We start from the raw sequence: 15,002 nt of genomic DNA, 5'->3' as shown, positions 1-15,002 counted from the left end.
TCCCCCTTTGAATAGTTAAGACTAATTCGATGTCCGAGGTAGCTGCCAGCTCTTCGGTCTCCTGTGATGTCGACTAAACTTATTGATATTTCCTTAAAAAGCCTTATAGCGCTAGAACACGGACTAAGGGTTATGTTTTATTATTATATTAAGTTTAGCCAACGATTATTTTAATAATAAAACCGCCTTTATCTTCAAAGACAGTAGCAGAAATCTTTTAAACAATTTTACTTTATTCTATTTCTTAACGACTTCCTGGTGAAAAATTTACTGTCAGTGAGATAAATTTGTGAAATATAATACTGGTTCGTGTTGTTTATATCTTGCATCTTACGCGTGCGTGCGCAATACGGATGACAGCTTAAAAAGCCAGTCCCGGTTTGAACAAGTTAAACCCAAATTTTCGGACCTTCTTCAAATCTACACAAAGCAAATTAGTCCTAAATTGCAAATGGCAGTGAACGAATACGTACATTCCGTCAGGCTCATATGTCGTGCATAGTGTTAAAATGAATGGACGATCAGAGTTCTGTGTGAGACCGTGTGTAATATAGTGTGTTATTTGACGACAATCCATCATCGACAACCTTTAAATATATTGCGCTGTAAAAATAGCTTTAGCTTCCACTTAGTGAGCGTGCCAACTGTCAGTCGCTGACGGCCATCGGCCTCCATCACAACCGTCGGCCCCTCTGTTCACACCATATTCCCACCATATTCTATAATATTGAATTTTGGGAGTCCTATTTGAGTTTATTAGATAAATAACCCCATTCCATCTCCCGTTCATTTCTGCTTACGTCAGCCGTACTTGAAAGTACTAAAGAATAATATTTATACTGTTTGTGAGGTATAATGATGGCTTTTAATGAAGTGTTAGATATGCGCACGTAATAATTAGGTAATAATGTATGAAGGTGAAACGAGCGCTCATTTGACCCGCGCTGCGTACTTGTCTTGACTCTTTAAACGAATATTTAAGTGTTTAGGTTATACCATCATAGATTTTCGTACAACATTACAGTACTGTAACCCTTCAGCACAAAAAAAACAGCTCTGTTGACGTAATAATCAGTGGACAAACATGGTCATGGCTAACTATTTGAAAAACGAAAGAAAGTCGATAAAGAATAAATATTAAAATGTATGTGATTCTAATTATCTATTCCTAACATTGGGATATAATGATATGCGCAACCTATTCCGCGTGTTGCAAGACGTCATTAGAATATTTGTAAATGAAAAAATAAAACGAAGGTCAACAGTTTTTCAAATGTTACACTGTGTGTATGTATTTATAATTATTATGCCGTTGGAATACTAAGACCTGCAGCTTAAACACTTCGTATACCTTCACAAAATACTCTGCTACTGTTTCCTAGTAATTGGTGGCTTAAGCACAAAATAGAGGTCTATCAAGAACGATTACGAATGCAGTGCTATTTAATGGTCCGTTAATCACACTTAGTATTACATAATTACTGCTGTGCCATGAGCTTCATCGCTCATTAAATACCTACCACCGTATATAATATACAATTCCTGCAATGTACAAATTTTATAAATAACCTTGAATGAATTATATTATCTTTAATTATACATGTTGAAAAACCGTTCTTTAATTTTCAAACATTCTTCGATTGCTATTTTGTAGTATTTAATTTTTTAAATTCTTAAAACATATAAATTACTAGCAGACTCGGCCAAGCGTTGCTGTGGCTAATGTTTTTGTTACATTACATAGTAGTAAACTATTCCAGGGAAACGGTAGGAGAACCAGTCATGGGGACCACCATGCTTTTTTTGTGGTTATTCCAGTAAACTATTTGAAACGTTGGTACTTTCATCACAGCGCCATCTTTTAAGTTGGATCAAACTGCACACGGTGTGCAAATTTAATTTAAAATCGGTTGAGTAGTTTAGGAGTCCATCGCGGACAAACAACGTGATTTATATATATTAAGACTATTGTAATTCAATAGCAGTGTTGGCCTAGTGGCTTCAGCGTGCGACTCTCATCCCTGAGGTCGTAGGTTCGATTCCCGGCTGTGCACCAATGGACTTTCTGTCTATGTGCTAACATTCGCTCGAACGATGAAGGAAAACATCGTGAGGAAACCGGCTTGCCTTAGACCAAAAACGACAACGGCGTGTGTCAGGCACAGGAGGCTGATCACTTACTTGCCTGTTAGATTAACAAATGATCATGGATCAATAACAGATACTGGAATCAGCCCAGCTCTAAAAAGGTTGTAGCGCCAGAGATATATTTTTTTAATTTATTGTGTGTAGGCAAGAAGTTTTAAAAAATAATATTGATAGTAACTGGCGTAAGCTAAAAATGACTGACTAATTTCTAGCCCGTGGGCGTCGGACGTCTGACATCCTTCTTTCTGCTGCACTCGGCCACAATTTACCTCGTGGTTACTACTTACGAGTCTTAAGGCCGATTTACATTATCTTAGTGTTTAGGAGAGTGCTTTAGTACAACTTGAAAAGCAAGTTCTTTAGCGTAGCGTTTACTAAAGCAAGTAGCGTTTACATGTTTCAACTAAAGTACTATCCTAAAGCACTCTCCTAAACACTAAGATAATATAAATCGGCCTTTAGATAGTACTCTTTAGTAAGCGAAGTTAAGAGTCATCTGTCTAGATAACTTAAATAAGCTGTCATTTAAAACAAAATCTAAATCCAATTAACCAACGCTGATATTTCAACTAAAACTTTAATGGATTTAATAACTCTCTCTCTCTTTATAAACAAGTGGGGTCAGATTCGCGTGTGTGTGTAGCTTCGACAAAATCCCTTATTATATTACTTTTGTGTTGTATATTCAGTCAGCTTTTAACATATGTTTTTGGATTAGGTAAATGTGTCGATTGCCGTGCACTTTACGATACACGGACGGCGCGAGATAAGAAATGTCGCTTCAACATTTGGAGTTAAGTAAATTGGCTTTCCCCACAATCTGAATCTAAACTTAAATCGCTCGTAATTCGAAGGAGCGCGACAAGCTGAGCGACAGAACCACCACGAGTTTGATCAAGCAATAATCACATAGCGGAAACTCAGCTAAATGATAAGTCACACATGGATGGATTCAATTATCAGCTATTAGAGCCTGAGCAATTGATACGCCACGACTATTGAGTGGCCGGTGGCTGCTATTCAATTGACTGGCAAAATATCGATTTCAAAAGCATCTCTAGACTGTGTTAAACAATTGAAGGTTGCGTATTTGCGGTTTTAAAATCTTGTCACGATCTCTAATACGCTAACATGTCCTATTACTGAGATACAGTTACTTTTTCAATGCACATTTCTTATGATCCGACTCTAGGTAGCTCTTTTATAATTATTTGGGATGCGTGAAATTAATGTAGTATGAGCAAAATGAATGCTTGAATACTGTAGTGAAACAAAACCATTATTTTTTACATGTTCGAGTAGAGGTCGTTTTCCACTCAGGCTTTTAAAACATAGTTTATGTAGTCGCCGACCTTCTACTTAGCAATAGCATTTCATAGCACTAATAAGCATATTTTACTTTACATATATTTATTTAAACAATGTTTATGCCTAAAAAAATACAAGAAATTATGACATCACAATTTTCACAATACACATCAATTACATTAATAAGCAATCTATCAAGGGAAAAAAATAAACAAACAACCAAAAAAACAATAATAATAACGAATAAAAAGATAACAAGAACTAAACAAAAAAAATTACAGCGAGGAAATGCTGCCAGTGGTAGTTACACTGCCACAGAGACCAAAATTTTTAAATGAAAAACTTTTGATTTTCTTTTTAATAATTTTTAATTATTCTTATTATTACTTTTTAGGTTAAAAAAATTGTAAATACTGTATTATAATATTAATAAAAACCTCATTAAGAGAATGATAAACAAAGTTACGGTAACTATTATTGTAAATACGTCAATATTTTCATCGATGTTAGTAATCAAATCGTAAGAGCGATATATAATAAACACTATATTTATTTTATTTCTACTGTACTAATATAAAATTTCTGATATACGAGGCCTGGGGCGAGTCCTACCAGTTTCTTCTTCCTACTTCTTCATACCGATCCTGTTACATTTCTTGTTTTCTTCTCATGTTGCAACTTTTCGTTCTTAATTTTCTCATTCTCCACTGAGTATGGTATCTACCATGATGTACATTTTGTTGTTGAATTTTCCTGACTTCTTTTTAGTAACGTTAAATTGTACTACTAAAAAGAAGTCAGGAAAATTCCACAACTTATTACTTGCAGCGCGCGTCGCAGGCAATCTCTTCATTTACTTAGCTGTAAAAAGTCTCCAATATTTTAAAGACGCAAGAGCACGTTACATATTAAATTTTTCCTCAGTACAAGAACTCTACGGAATGTGATAAAGCTTGAGTGTGGACACGGATGGGTCACGTCCAGCGTCAGGTGCCGTGCTCTGAATGAAATCGACAAGAATTCGCGAGAGTCTGAATGCGCAGCATGTCACGGGTTATATATTTTCAACACGTTTTTGAATACATTTCGATTGATTGCAATAAAATTTTATTGTATCTCACAAGTGTATTTAAATATATTTTGTGTGCATCAAAATTTTAAATATCGAAAATGATTGTTTGGCTAACAGAACATAGTTGGTAGAAACGAATTAAAATCATGTCATAGATAAAATCTCAAAGTAACACTGAATGTATTACAAAGCACGACTTTGTTACGATTTTTAAATGGGTTGTCTGAACGAAGTCTCTAAGAGTGTAATATAATACACTAGGACATTTTTATTTTTTGCTAAATGTTATATTCTTTATAATAATTGTATTATACATATAATACATATAAATAAATCTTGCTTTAATTCTGTTTTTTAATCTATTATCTACATTAAATACTAGAAGCGTTCAAGTAATCTATTTTCATATAGGAATCAATTTATTACTACCAAATGTGCATTTGAAATAAATTATAAATTTTTATTGTAGTTATGGTTCACTATTTTGGCTATAATGGCTTTCACATAAGACATAGATATATAATGTGGTGGGCTTTTTGTAGGACTATTGAAGATAAACATTTCCATCATACATTGCATATGCGTAACTCTAGCGGTTTTGGCAGCGTACGCCAGAATAGCACGCAGATGGTAGAATTTTTTCTACTTACTTGATATTTTGGACAATTCACACAATATCTTTATAAATTGTCGCCTATGTATTATTCTGATGTATAAGCTATATTAATGTACAGTTTTATTAAAATCCAATCAGTAGTTTTTACGTGAAAGAGTATGAAACATCCATCCATACATACAAACTTTCGCGTTTATAATATTAGTAGGGTAACAATTTTTGTGTGTCATCTCGTAATCGGAAGGTAACGAACAACCAACACTAGAATACTAGTATCGTGCTTCTATGATGGTTGTCTGATGTTACGGGCTCATTCAGTCAACCAATACGACCCGCATTATTTTTATAACGCTACTAATCCTTTCGGAGTTTCAGATCTGTGATTGGGGCCACGGTAAGTGGTCCGGTTCGGAGCCCGCGGCGGAGCCCTAACGCTAATTGAGTTAGCGCCGCTCGCCTCGTCACTTGGCAACCTCCTCACGACTCTTAGGCACATCTAGGTCACGAATCGTAATCATTGTGTCATTGCCACCTGATGCGACCGGCCGCAGTCTTCTATGCGCATGCACCGGGTGGTTATACGCTTCGGCCAATATCAAGTGCAAGCGGCACGGTCACTGCAACCCTAACATCCACATACAAAGACTATCCTATAGAAGTCTAAGAAGACAGAAAAACCCTTTAAGTCGACTGCCAGGAGTTGCACAAACAAAAATATTCAATCACTAGAAACTTGTCAACACCATAAAACTAAAAGACAAAGTTCGATTAACAAAAATTATAGACATTAAAAACCGAATAATCAACTAAAATGGAAATGGGCGGGGGATTTGATAAGAAGTAATACGAAAAAATGGACCAAGGAAGTAATGGAATGGTGCCCTAGACATAAAAGGAGAAGTAAAGGTAGACAACATCTTAGATGGGAAGATTGGCAGGAGCGACATGGATGAGGAAAGCAAGAGATAGATCTTTGTGGAGAACACTTGGTGAGGCCTATGCTGAAAAGCAAGACAATCAGGAAACGGATGTCTAAAAGGAAATAATATTATTATATTTACATTTACTTTAACTAAATTTCGTTAATAACTAAGTAGAAATAAGATGAAATGTAACTTACAAGATTGTCAATAAAGGCTATATTTAATACTGAGGTTTAAATGTTGTTCTATCAATTTTTTTTTTTAAATTTTTTGGTTTTATTTTTTTTGCTACGGCATAAAAAAATACATATAACCCTTAATCTTCACCACTCTACGGTCAACCCCTATTTTTTATTATAGTAGATAGTTATTTTTATTGAACTAAAAAAATGTTTCCTAGCAATAATATACATGGCAAAACGACGTTTGCCGGGTCAGCTAGTTATCTTATATAGTTATGGCCATATTATACGCAAGTACCCTTAGCGACAGGCTTAATTGAACGGGTATTGCGGAATTAATAAAGTACATTACAAACAAGTACACTTATGAACGTCAAAAAAGCAGTTAAATTAATTGTAAATTTACATTTACTACCAGTTCGCAAGTCAAGTGCGTAGAGCGGGCAAGAAGAACTGGCAAGAAACTTTCCACCACTCATTTTAATCGCTAAGTCATACAGCCAATAAATACATACAAATAACACATAAGATAGTCTTTTGTTTTTGAAAAAACCAAGCAATCTTCCACTTATCGCTGTAGACGAAGTCGTGGTTAAAAAACCAATGTAATATTCAGTAGTTAGGGGTGTGCTGCAGTGAGCAGTCTACTGTCGGCACCGGGGAGGGTTTAAATTGATGAGCAAGCGCAGTAATTGTTGGACGAACGTGCTTAATTGCGATTTGTAAAGCGCCCCAAGTACTCACGATACAAATAAAATGAAATCTTTTATCTGATGCAATTAAATTGACTACGCTGTCGCTGCAGCGTCAGCCCTCGACTTCCACTTCTCGGAGTACCTCACAATGAAAGTTAGTGACAAAGGCCTTAGCTTTCTTTTAAGTACCTAATAGGAGGCAAACGGGCAGGAGGCTCACAAGTGCGTTGCCGGCCTTTCAAGAATTGGTACGCTCTTGAAGGACAGCTTGGAAATACTTCGGGCAGCAGCAGTACATTAACAAAATTGAAAGAATCGGTCTTTCGCATAACAACAGTTTGTTTCGGGCGATATGTCACATGGTGATAAGGCAACATAGTATTATGATATAATGTAGGTCAGTAACGGATACCTTGCACTCTCGGCTAAGCTTTACAGAAACACCACAAGTGTCGACGGCCCGGCGCTGCGCGTTGGCTTCACATTCATGTTTACAAGCCGAGTTATTTATACACAAATACGATTTATTCGCTTCCGTTCGACATACATTATCTCATCTATTACATTATCTTCGAGTACAAAAATAGGTAAAGTTACTCTGCTGAGGAATGAGAAATGTTGTTTAGAAGAAAAGCGATGTGAAACGACCCAACTAACTTAAAAACAGTTGAAGCGCGCTTAATGACACTTTAAAAACTTACTAATTGGTGCTACGGGAAACAACAATTCTAAACAAAAATACCCGTTCATAAAAAGAACCTTTTGACACGAAACTTAGCTTTAAATCAATTGTTTATATTAAAATATGATTCTATAATAGCAATTAAACCGAGATTTCTTGGCGGCTTAATCGATGATTATTGCCACGGAATAACTTGTTAATTACTTCATTAGACGAACTCAACAAATTTATTTTGCTTTTTTTTATCGCAAAATAATAAATATTATCCTCGTTCTTACTGAATAATTTATATATAATAGTAAATAAAAATAAGTAACGTCAAATACAAATTTAAACCTCCAGCCCAATTTAATTAAAATGAAACAAAGTATAAATAAGAACTTCCAATATGCGTCGAACATTTTAGACATAGAATCGCTTGTATACAGTGTGTAATATTAAAAATGTGTATCGTGTGTTCAGAAATGAATGAAAACTGAAATCCCAAAGCGCTACTTGCATGAATAGCCGCTGCCCCCTCACCCGCACCCTTCTGCGCAACGCCCCCGCCTGGCGAGCTAATTCACGTGATTCTCACAGATATACTAAACAACCGTATTGGTGAATTTAATTACAGAGTCCTAAATCTAAAAAGATAACATTTACTACTAACTAATTTTCATTCCAAGAGATGCTAAATATGGTCGAATATTGGCGGATAAGCATTTATTGTTCGAGCCACACATTAGAGTTGTTTCCGCAGCGATTTACCAGAGGGATGGCAACATCTATTGCAACTCAGGAAGATATATCGCAAAACTAGTACATTTGAGCCCGTGCCAAGGCCCGGACTCGATAAAAATTTCAACCCTAGTGTCTGCGGTTGATCGCAGACATATAAGGAAATTTTCATTTAAACTCAAGGGAAGTTTTATTAACAGACGCGACAATTGATTTTTAAATTCTTTTTACAAAATTCTTACACAATTAAGCATGCAAATACAGGGCCGGAACACACCCTTGGTGTGTGGGGTCCTAGGATCATAGCAAAATCGTTAGTCGACATCACAGGAGACCGAAGAGCTGGCAGCTACCTCGGACAAAAAATTTGTCTAGCTATTCAAAGGGGGAACGCTGCCAGTATCTACGGAACCTTGCCTAAAGGGACTTTAAATAGTATATTTTAAGGTTAGTTATTGTTTATTGTTACATTAATTTATATTCAGCATATATAAGTAAACTAGCGGACCGGGCAAACGTCATTTTGCCATGTATATCATTTATAATAAAAAAATAGGGGTTGATCGTAGAGGGGTGAAAGTTAGGGGTTGTATGTATGTTTTAATGCTGTATCATAAAAAAATAAAAACAGAAAAAATATCTAAAAAAAAAAAAAAATTTAGGGGTGGACTACCCTTAACATTTAGGGGGATGAAAAATAGATTTTGTCCGATTCTCAGACATACCCAAAATGCACACAAAATTTCATGAGTATCCGTCGAGCCGTTTCGGAGGTGTTTAACCACAAACACCGCGACACAAGAATTTTATGTATTAGATAAAAATACTAAATCTAAGAATATTAGTTCCCTTAATTTTAGCGAATTCACTTTTCTTAAAAGGTAGGGCGAGGTTAGAAAGGTACGTAAATAGAACCGGATAAGTCGTCTATACAAGAGGAATTTCCAGTTGTCGCATCGCAGAAAATAGAAGCTATTTCCGATAGACAGCATACCTCGATTCCAACTTATTTAATTAGCGAGAAAATAAGCTAATATAGGTACCTAGGTACCTTGAATGCGCCACGTGCTAATCGTACTGGTAAAGTCATTGATTTGTCAGGAGGGGAGCAATGATGGGAGGTGATTATTGCATTGAATACGGTGCCGGGAGATATTTACTTGTTGTGGGCATACGTCAGAATATAATATAGTTTGAACATTGAATCGGATTGAGACAGCTTACGTTTACCTCTAAAATTAAGCTCAACCATATCGAATGGAACTGTTATATATATCAGCCGTTCAAGAATTACGTAAGCAGATTTACTGCAATTAAACCCCCCCCCCCCCCCCCCCCTTCCTCTTGTCAGCAAAAGTAAGCAAAGCTCTCAAAAATAATAGTACATAAACGTATTAATTTTTTGTAGGAATCCTCGAAAATGCATTTCGTTTAAAGCATAGACGACGGGTGGGTAGTATGTGTAAAAAAGTAAATAATTAATGACGTAATCACCAAATTAGAAAATCAAAGACCCCCCTATAGTACTTACGCAATACTTGAACGGCCCCATATAGGTACGTTTATCTGGAAGAATAGACACAGACTTCGGAGCCCCATGCGGTGTTGTGGGCAGGACTTGCAGCCCATGCTCATGTTGTACGATCCCATCCGTTAACCACAATATAGTAAGATCATGTTCAGCATCGACATGCTAGAGTCGATCGAGAGAGTAAAACACTTCTATGATAAAATTTCTATATATATTTTTTATGCCTTATTGTTCCGCAGTAATTCACCCAGTACTTCAAAATTAAATGCAGCATCCAAAGGTGAGAGTTATCCATTATATATATATCTGAGCAACTCAGCGGGGATTAACGCTCGGTTAGAAAACGATTGACTTTACTGAAGCAGACTGACGGTTACGGGATCTATTAAACTCCTAATGGATTATATATTTACCTATCATAATAAAAAAATCAGTGGCGCTACAAGCTTTTTGGGTCTGGGCCTCAGATTTCTGGTTTTTGATCATTTTTCAAGGTGCTGTGCCTGACGCACGCTGTCGACTTTTTGGGGCTAGTTTCGGTTTCCTCACGATGCTTTCCTTCACCGTTCGAGCGAATGTTAGGTGCGCACATAGAAAGAAAGTCTGCTGGGGATCGAACCTACGACCTCAGGGATGAGAGTAGCATGCTAAAGCCACTAGGCCAACACTGCTCATATATTAGTTTACGTATAGGCTTTAGTTTGTTGCTACGTAGCTTAGTGTGCGCAATAGATTAACTCAAACCTAACTTTCCCACTGTTACCTTGGACTACTTTGACCGTACATTATTTTAAAATTTGATACTAGTTTCAAACTAATAAGATAACGATAATAGCTATCTTATTTTACAAAAATCCTCAAAAATTGATTTGGTTTAACATAAAAATGTATAGATAATAAATTCAAAAAACTATGATATTATAGTTTAGTACAATTTTAACGTGATTATTAAACCAGAAAGAAGTTTACTATCTACGTTGATTATAGGAATTAATATAAAGCTATATTGTAATCGAGAAACTGCAATATCCGGCCAAAGCCAAATAACTAGGTACATAGTATCAACTATGTATGTATGAGGCGCGTGATGCGTGGGCAAAATCAATTCGGTGAACAAATCGGCATTAATGACTAACGCACGTGACTCGGACACAGATAATGCAACGACACTAATTGCTGAAGTTCAGCTCCCACGTTGTCAGCTTTTATATGATGCTGAACAGCTCATAGATTACGAATTCTATATTGTGACCAGGGAAACAGTATCTGATCAAACCTAACTGACCAAGATAGTTCTTTATTTGAATCGAAATATATATAAAGTTAGCAAAAAGTATTTTAAAAAGAACTCATTTTACGTTGTTTAGGTTTAAAATCCGTCATCTCCATTGTATTATTATAAAAAATATGGTAAAAAAGCCTTACGCTGTATGTCTGAATATTTTTAAGTCATAATATTTTCATATTTAACAGTTAATCCCAATAAAATATTTGTTGTAAATTCACCCTGATAAGTTAACGTATTTAATAATTAGCACATTGAATGAATGTGTTTTTAAGTAAACATATATGTATACTTCTTAAGTAGAGCAGTGTTGGCTTCGGCGTACGACTCTCATCCCTGAGGTCGTAGGTTCGGTTCGGCTGTGCACCAATGGACGTTCTTTCTATGTGCGCATTCAACGGTGAAAAACAACTTAGATGATCATGAAACAGATTCAGAAATCTGAGGCCCAGACCTAAAGAGGTTGTAACGCCACTGATTTATTTTTTTAATTTATTTTTAAGAAGTATAAAATCGGTTAAAAATGTTATATCTTTTGTAAGCGTATTTCGCTTTAAATGAAGTGAATTCTTCTAAGTCACTACCCAACTTTCTGCTCTATAGAGCGGCACGAATACGTGAGGTGGTCTGTACGAAGTAGTTACAATTACTTACTTACATTTCATATGTTGATAAGAATGTATGATTATTTTTCGTCAAATGGGAATTATCAATTAGGAAAGCGCTCCATATTGTTATTCTAAGTGTATGTCATTTCATATTAAATGAGCAACCTGTGCACTTTACATAAAATAGCAAATGGCTCACTTGACAGCTATCTTTTGGATAAACTTGACATCAAGGTGCCGACGCGTTCTGTGCGTAACCCACGTCTATTTATGATACCCAGAAGGAACAACAATGTATGCCAGAATGGTCCGCTCGCTAGAATGTGCAAGTATTATAATTCTGTGTTTTCATGTTGATATTTTTCACAATAGTAGTTATGAATTTAGAAAGATTATTCGCGGTGCAGACTTGCAACCAGAATAACTTAATTTTTTTGTCATTAAATTTTTCTATTTTTTTTTATTAAGTTTAATATTATAATATAATATAGGAATTTCATGAATTTAATTTTAAAATTTCGGTGTCGAGACCCTTGCTCCGTTGGGTCCTAGCGCTTTAAGGCTTTTTAAAGATATTTCAAAAAGGTTAGTCGACATCACAGGAGACCGAAGATCTGGCAGCTACCTCGGACAAAGAATTAGTCTAGCAATTCAAAGGGGGAACGCTGCCAGTATCTTCGGAACCTTGCCTAAAGGGACTTTTAATAATATATTTTAGTTTATGTTAAGTTTAGTTATTTATTTCAATGTATATTATTTTATTATTATATTTTATTTTATTTAATAAAATGTACATCTATATATATATGTACATATTATATACTGCATGTAATTGTTAATATTTGGTAAACCAGCACTGAAGATTCCACTAAAATGCTGTGTACAGATCTAATTAGACTTCAGGTTTACAAATGTTGTTTAGTGTGTAATAACTGAATGTATTTAACCAATCTGTTTTCTGTTTCTGTACCTTAAATGTAAAAATAAAAATAAATAAATAAAATTCAAAGTCTTTCCTGGTTGAGTCTATTGAACTAAAAGGCGCTATCTGTATCTCTTGGTGAGCTAAACTTCCGAGACTTTACCAAAAGAATGTCAAAGTAAAATGTTGGAAAAATTGTTTGAAGCAACCGGCGCTATGCTGAATAATATTTTCGAAATTTAGAGACAGTTATTTAATCTGGATCTTTCCATTCGCTTCCCTGAAGACGCCAACGAGCTGGCAAAACCGTAAAAGATTAAACTGGAGTGTTTTACAAAAGTTATAGAGAAGTTTTAGCTTTAGATACGGGTAGTGAAAACAAATTCAAAATGGCAGAAAAAAGTTGGTTATCATAGTGCACCTTTGGTGTTTCTCGCGCGATAAGCTATATAGGCGGAATAGCTATGTGGGGACGGAACAAATCTAGAACTTGGGGGAGTTTTATTTTACTCTGTGAATGAAATCGATAGAAGAGATGTAGACTCTTTTGCGGTAAGAAATTCGCCAGGGTATGTCGTGTCTATATCCGAGAGAGATATAAATTTCAAAGAAAACCTTCCATATATCTATGGGACGTGTATCAAGTCGGGTTCATCTTAATACATATATACAAATTACGCGTCACGTTGTTTGTCGCTATGGACTCCTAAACTACTTAACCGATTTCAATCAAATTTACACACCGTTTGCAGTTTGATCTAACTTAAAAGATAGCTTATATATAACTCTACTGTACGTGTGTATGTCACTGAACACCTCTTGGCTGCACCGATATGAATGATTTTTTTTGTATGTGTTTGGTTGGAACTCTGGATGGTTTTAGATTCACAAATCAATCCGGCAGATGGCGCTGCAGTCTTTACTTTCATACTTTGTTTAATATCCTAATCGCTTGAAATGTCATGCAGGACAACGTGTGTCGGGTCCGCTAGTTAATTATATACTGTCCTCAGCCCCCGGGCTGCGAGTTACCCAACGAATCTACTAACTACTAACGAATTGACTTAGTGAAAAGTAATTGAAAGCATTATATTATTTGACAGGTATTTCCATTACGAAATCCTCTCCTTCATTTAGTCGATGTGACATTTTAATTCATAGTTAGTGACCCCTAACCCCCCACACCACAACCTCGCCGACCGCATGCGGCTTAGCGCACCGCGCGACAATTAGTTTCTATATATAAATGAAACGTGATATAACTTCAAATGTATTTTTATAGTGAACGTAAGCAACATTCGAAATACAATTACATGTAACCACGGCAATTAATTATTTCTCTTTTCGTTGATACTAACTAAGTACTATTTTGTTATGACTCAGTATGTTGTGGAATGGAATATCTATATCCATATCACAGGTTCTTACCTAGATGAAAACCAGTCTCCCAAAACCTTCTTAACTATAATCGTATTTTTTGTGTCAAATGTTATATATATATAAAAAAATGTTATGTTGGTTTGTGTACGCTTCAAAAACTCAAAAAGGTCTGCACCGATCGAGCTGAAATTAAAGCAGTAATCTGCATCAAGGATTGTTTTTATATTATTTTTATGTTTTTTTTTATTTTTCATTTTTGAAGTTATACTTCTTTAGGCGCGTTATGAAAAATTTATGAGAGTGAAATTTTACGATGCGCGCGCACCGTGACACAAAATTAACAGAATGTAGTTGCCCACGGGAGATGCTACAGCATTGGACATGATTTAAAAACAAAATTCGAATAATAATAGAATTTATGTTACATTACTCTTAATGTAAGAGAATAATAATAAATATATATTTTTTTTATATATAATAGGGGGGCAAACGAGCTTGCGGGCCGACCAAAAAGGGCAGTCTATTTATTTAATTTTTTCAAATGTAAACTGAACTTTATTGACTATAATGACTCCTTTTCCAGTCTTTGACTATTTAATTGTAATTAATTATTTGCATGCAATCAAAAACTATTTTTAATAATGCCAAAGAAGTATAACTTCTTACGCGCGTACATAAGTAAACGCACTCTTTTTTCCCACAAGTACCTATTGCAAAATTAAACTTATATGAAATGTTTTCTTTGTTTTGTTTCTCATTTCACAAGCATTCATTCACAATGTAGTGGTAGAAATATATTTATTATTAATTTACTAATAATATAAAGTAACTATCATAATATATACGTTAGGGTGAATTGTGTCACTTACTCCGCAAGGAGTTTCGCAAGGCAGACGCGAGGATCAATACCCCACAAGCCTCCTCGTACGA

The 15,002-nt window shown here is 35.4% G+C and overlaps 1 protein-coding gene across 4 annotated transcripts in view; it reads right to left on the bottom strand.

The window, feature by feature from the left end:
• LOC125062857 (hepatic leukemia factor) overlaps positions 1–15,002 on the bottom strand; it is a 90,501-nt gene that overhangs the window by 63,453 nt on the left and 12,046 nt on the right. The gene's annotated exons all lie outside the window — the stretch shown is intronic.

This window comes from Pieris napi, chromosome Z (assembly GCF_905475465.1).
Source record: "Pieris napi chromosome Z, ilPieNapi1.2, whole genome shotgun sequence".
In the NCBI taxonomy this organism is placed as follows: Eukaryota; Metazoa; Arthropoda; class Insecta; order Lepidoptera; family Pieridae; genus Pieris; species Pieris napi.
The sequence above is the reverse complement of the archived record's forward strand: the minus strand, read 5'-3'. Positions and strand labels throughout refer to the sequence as shown.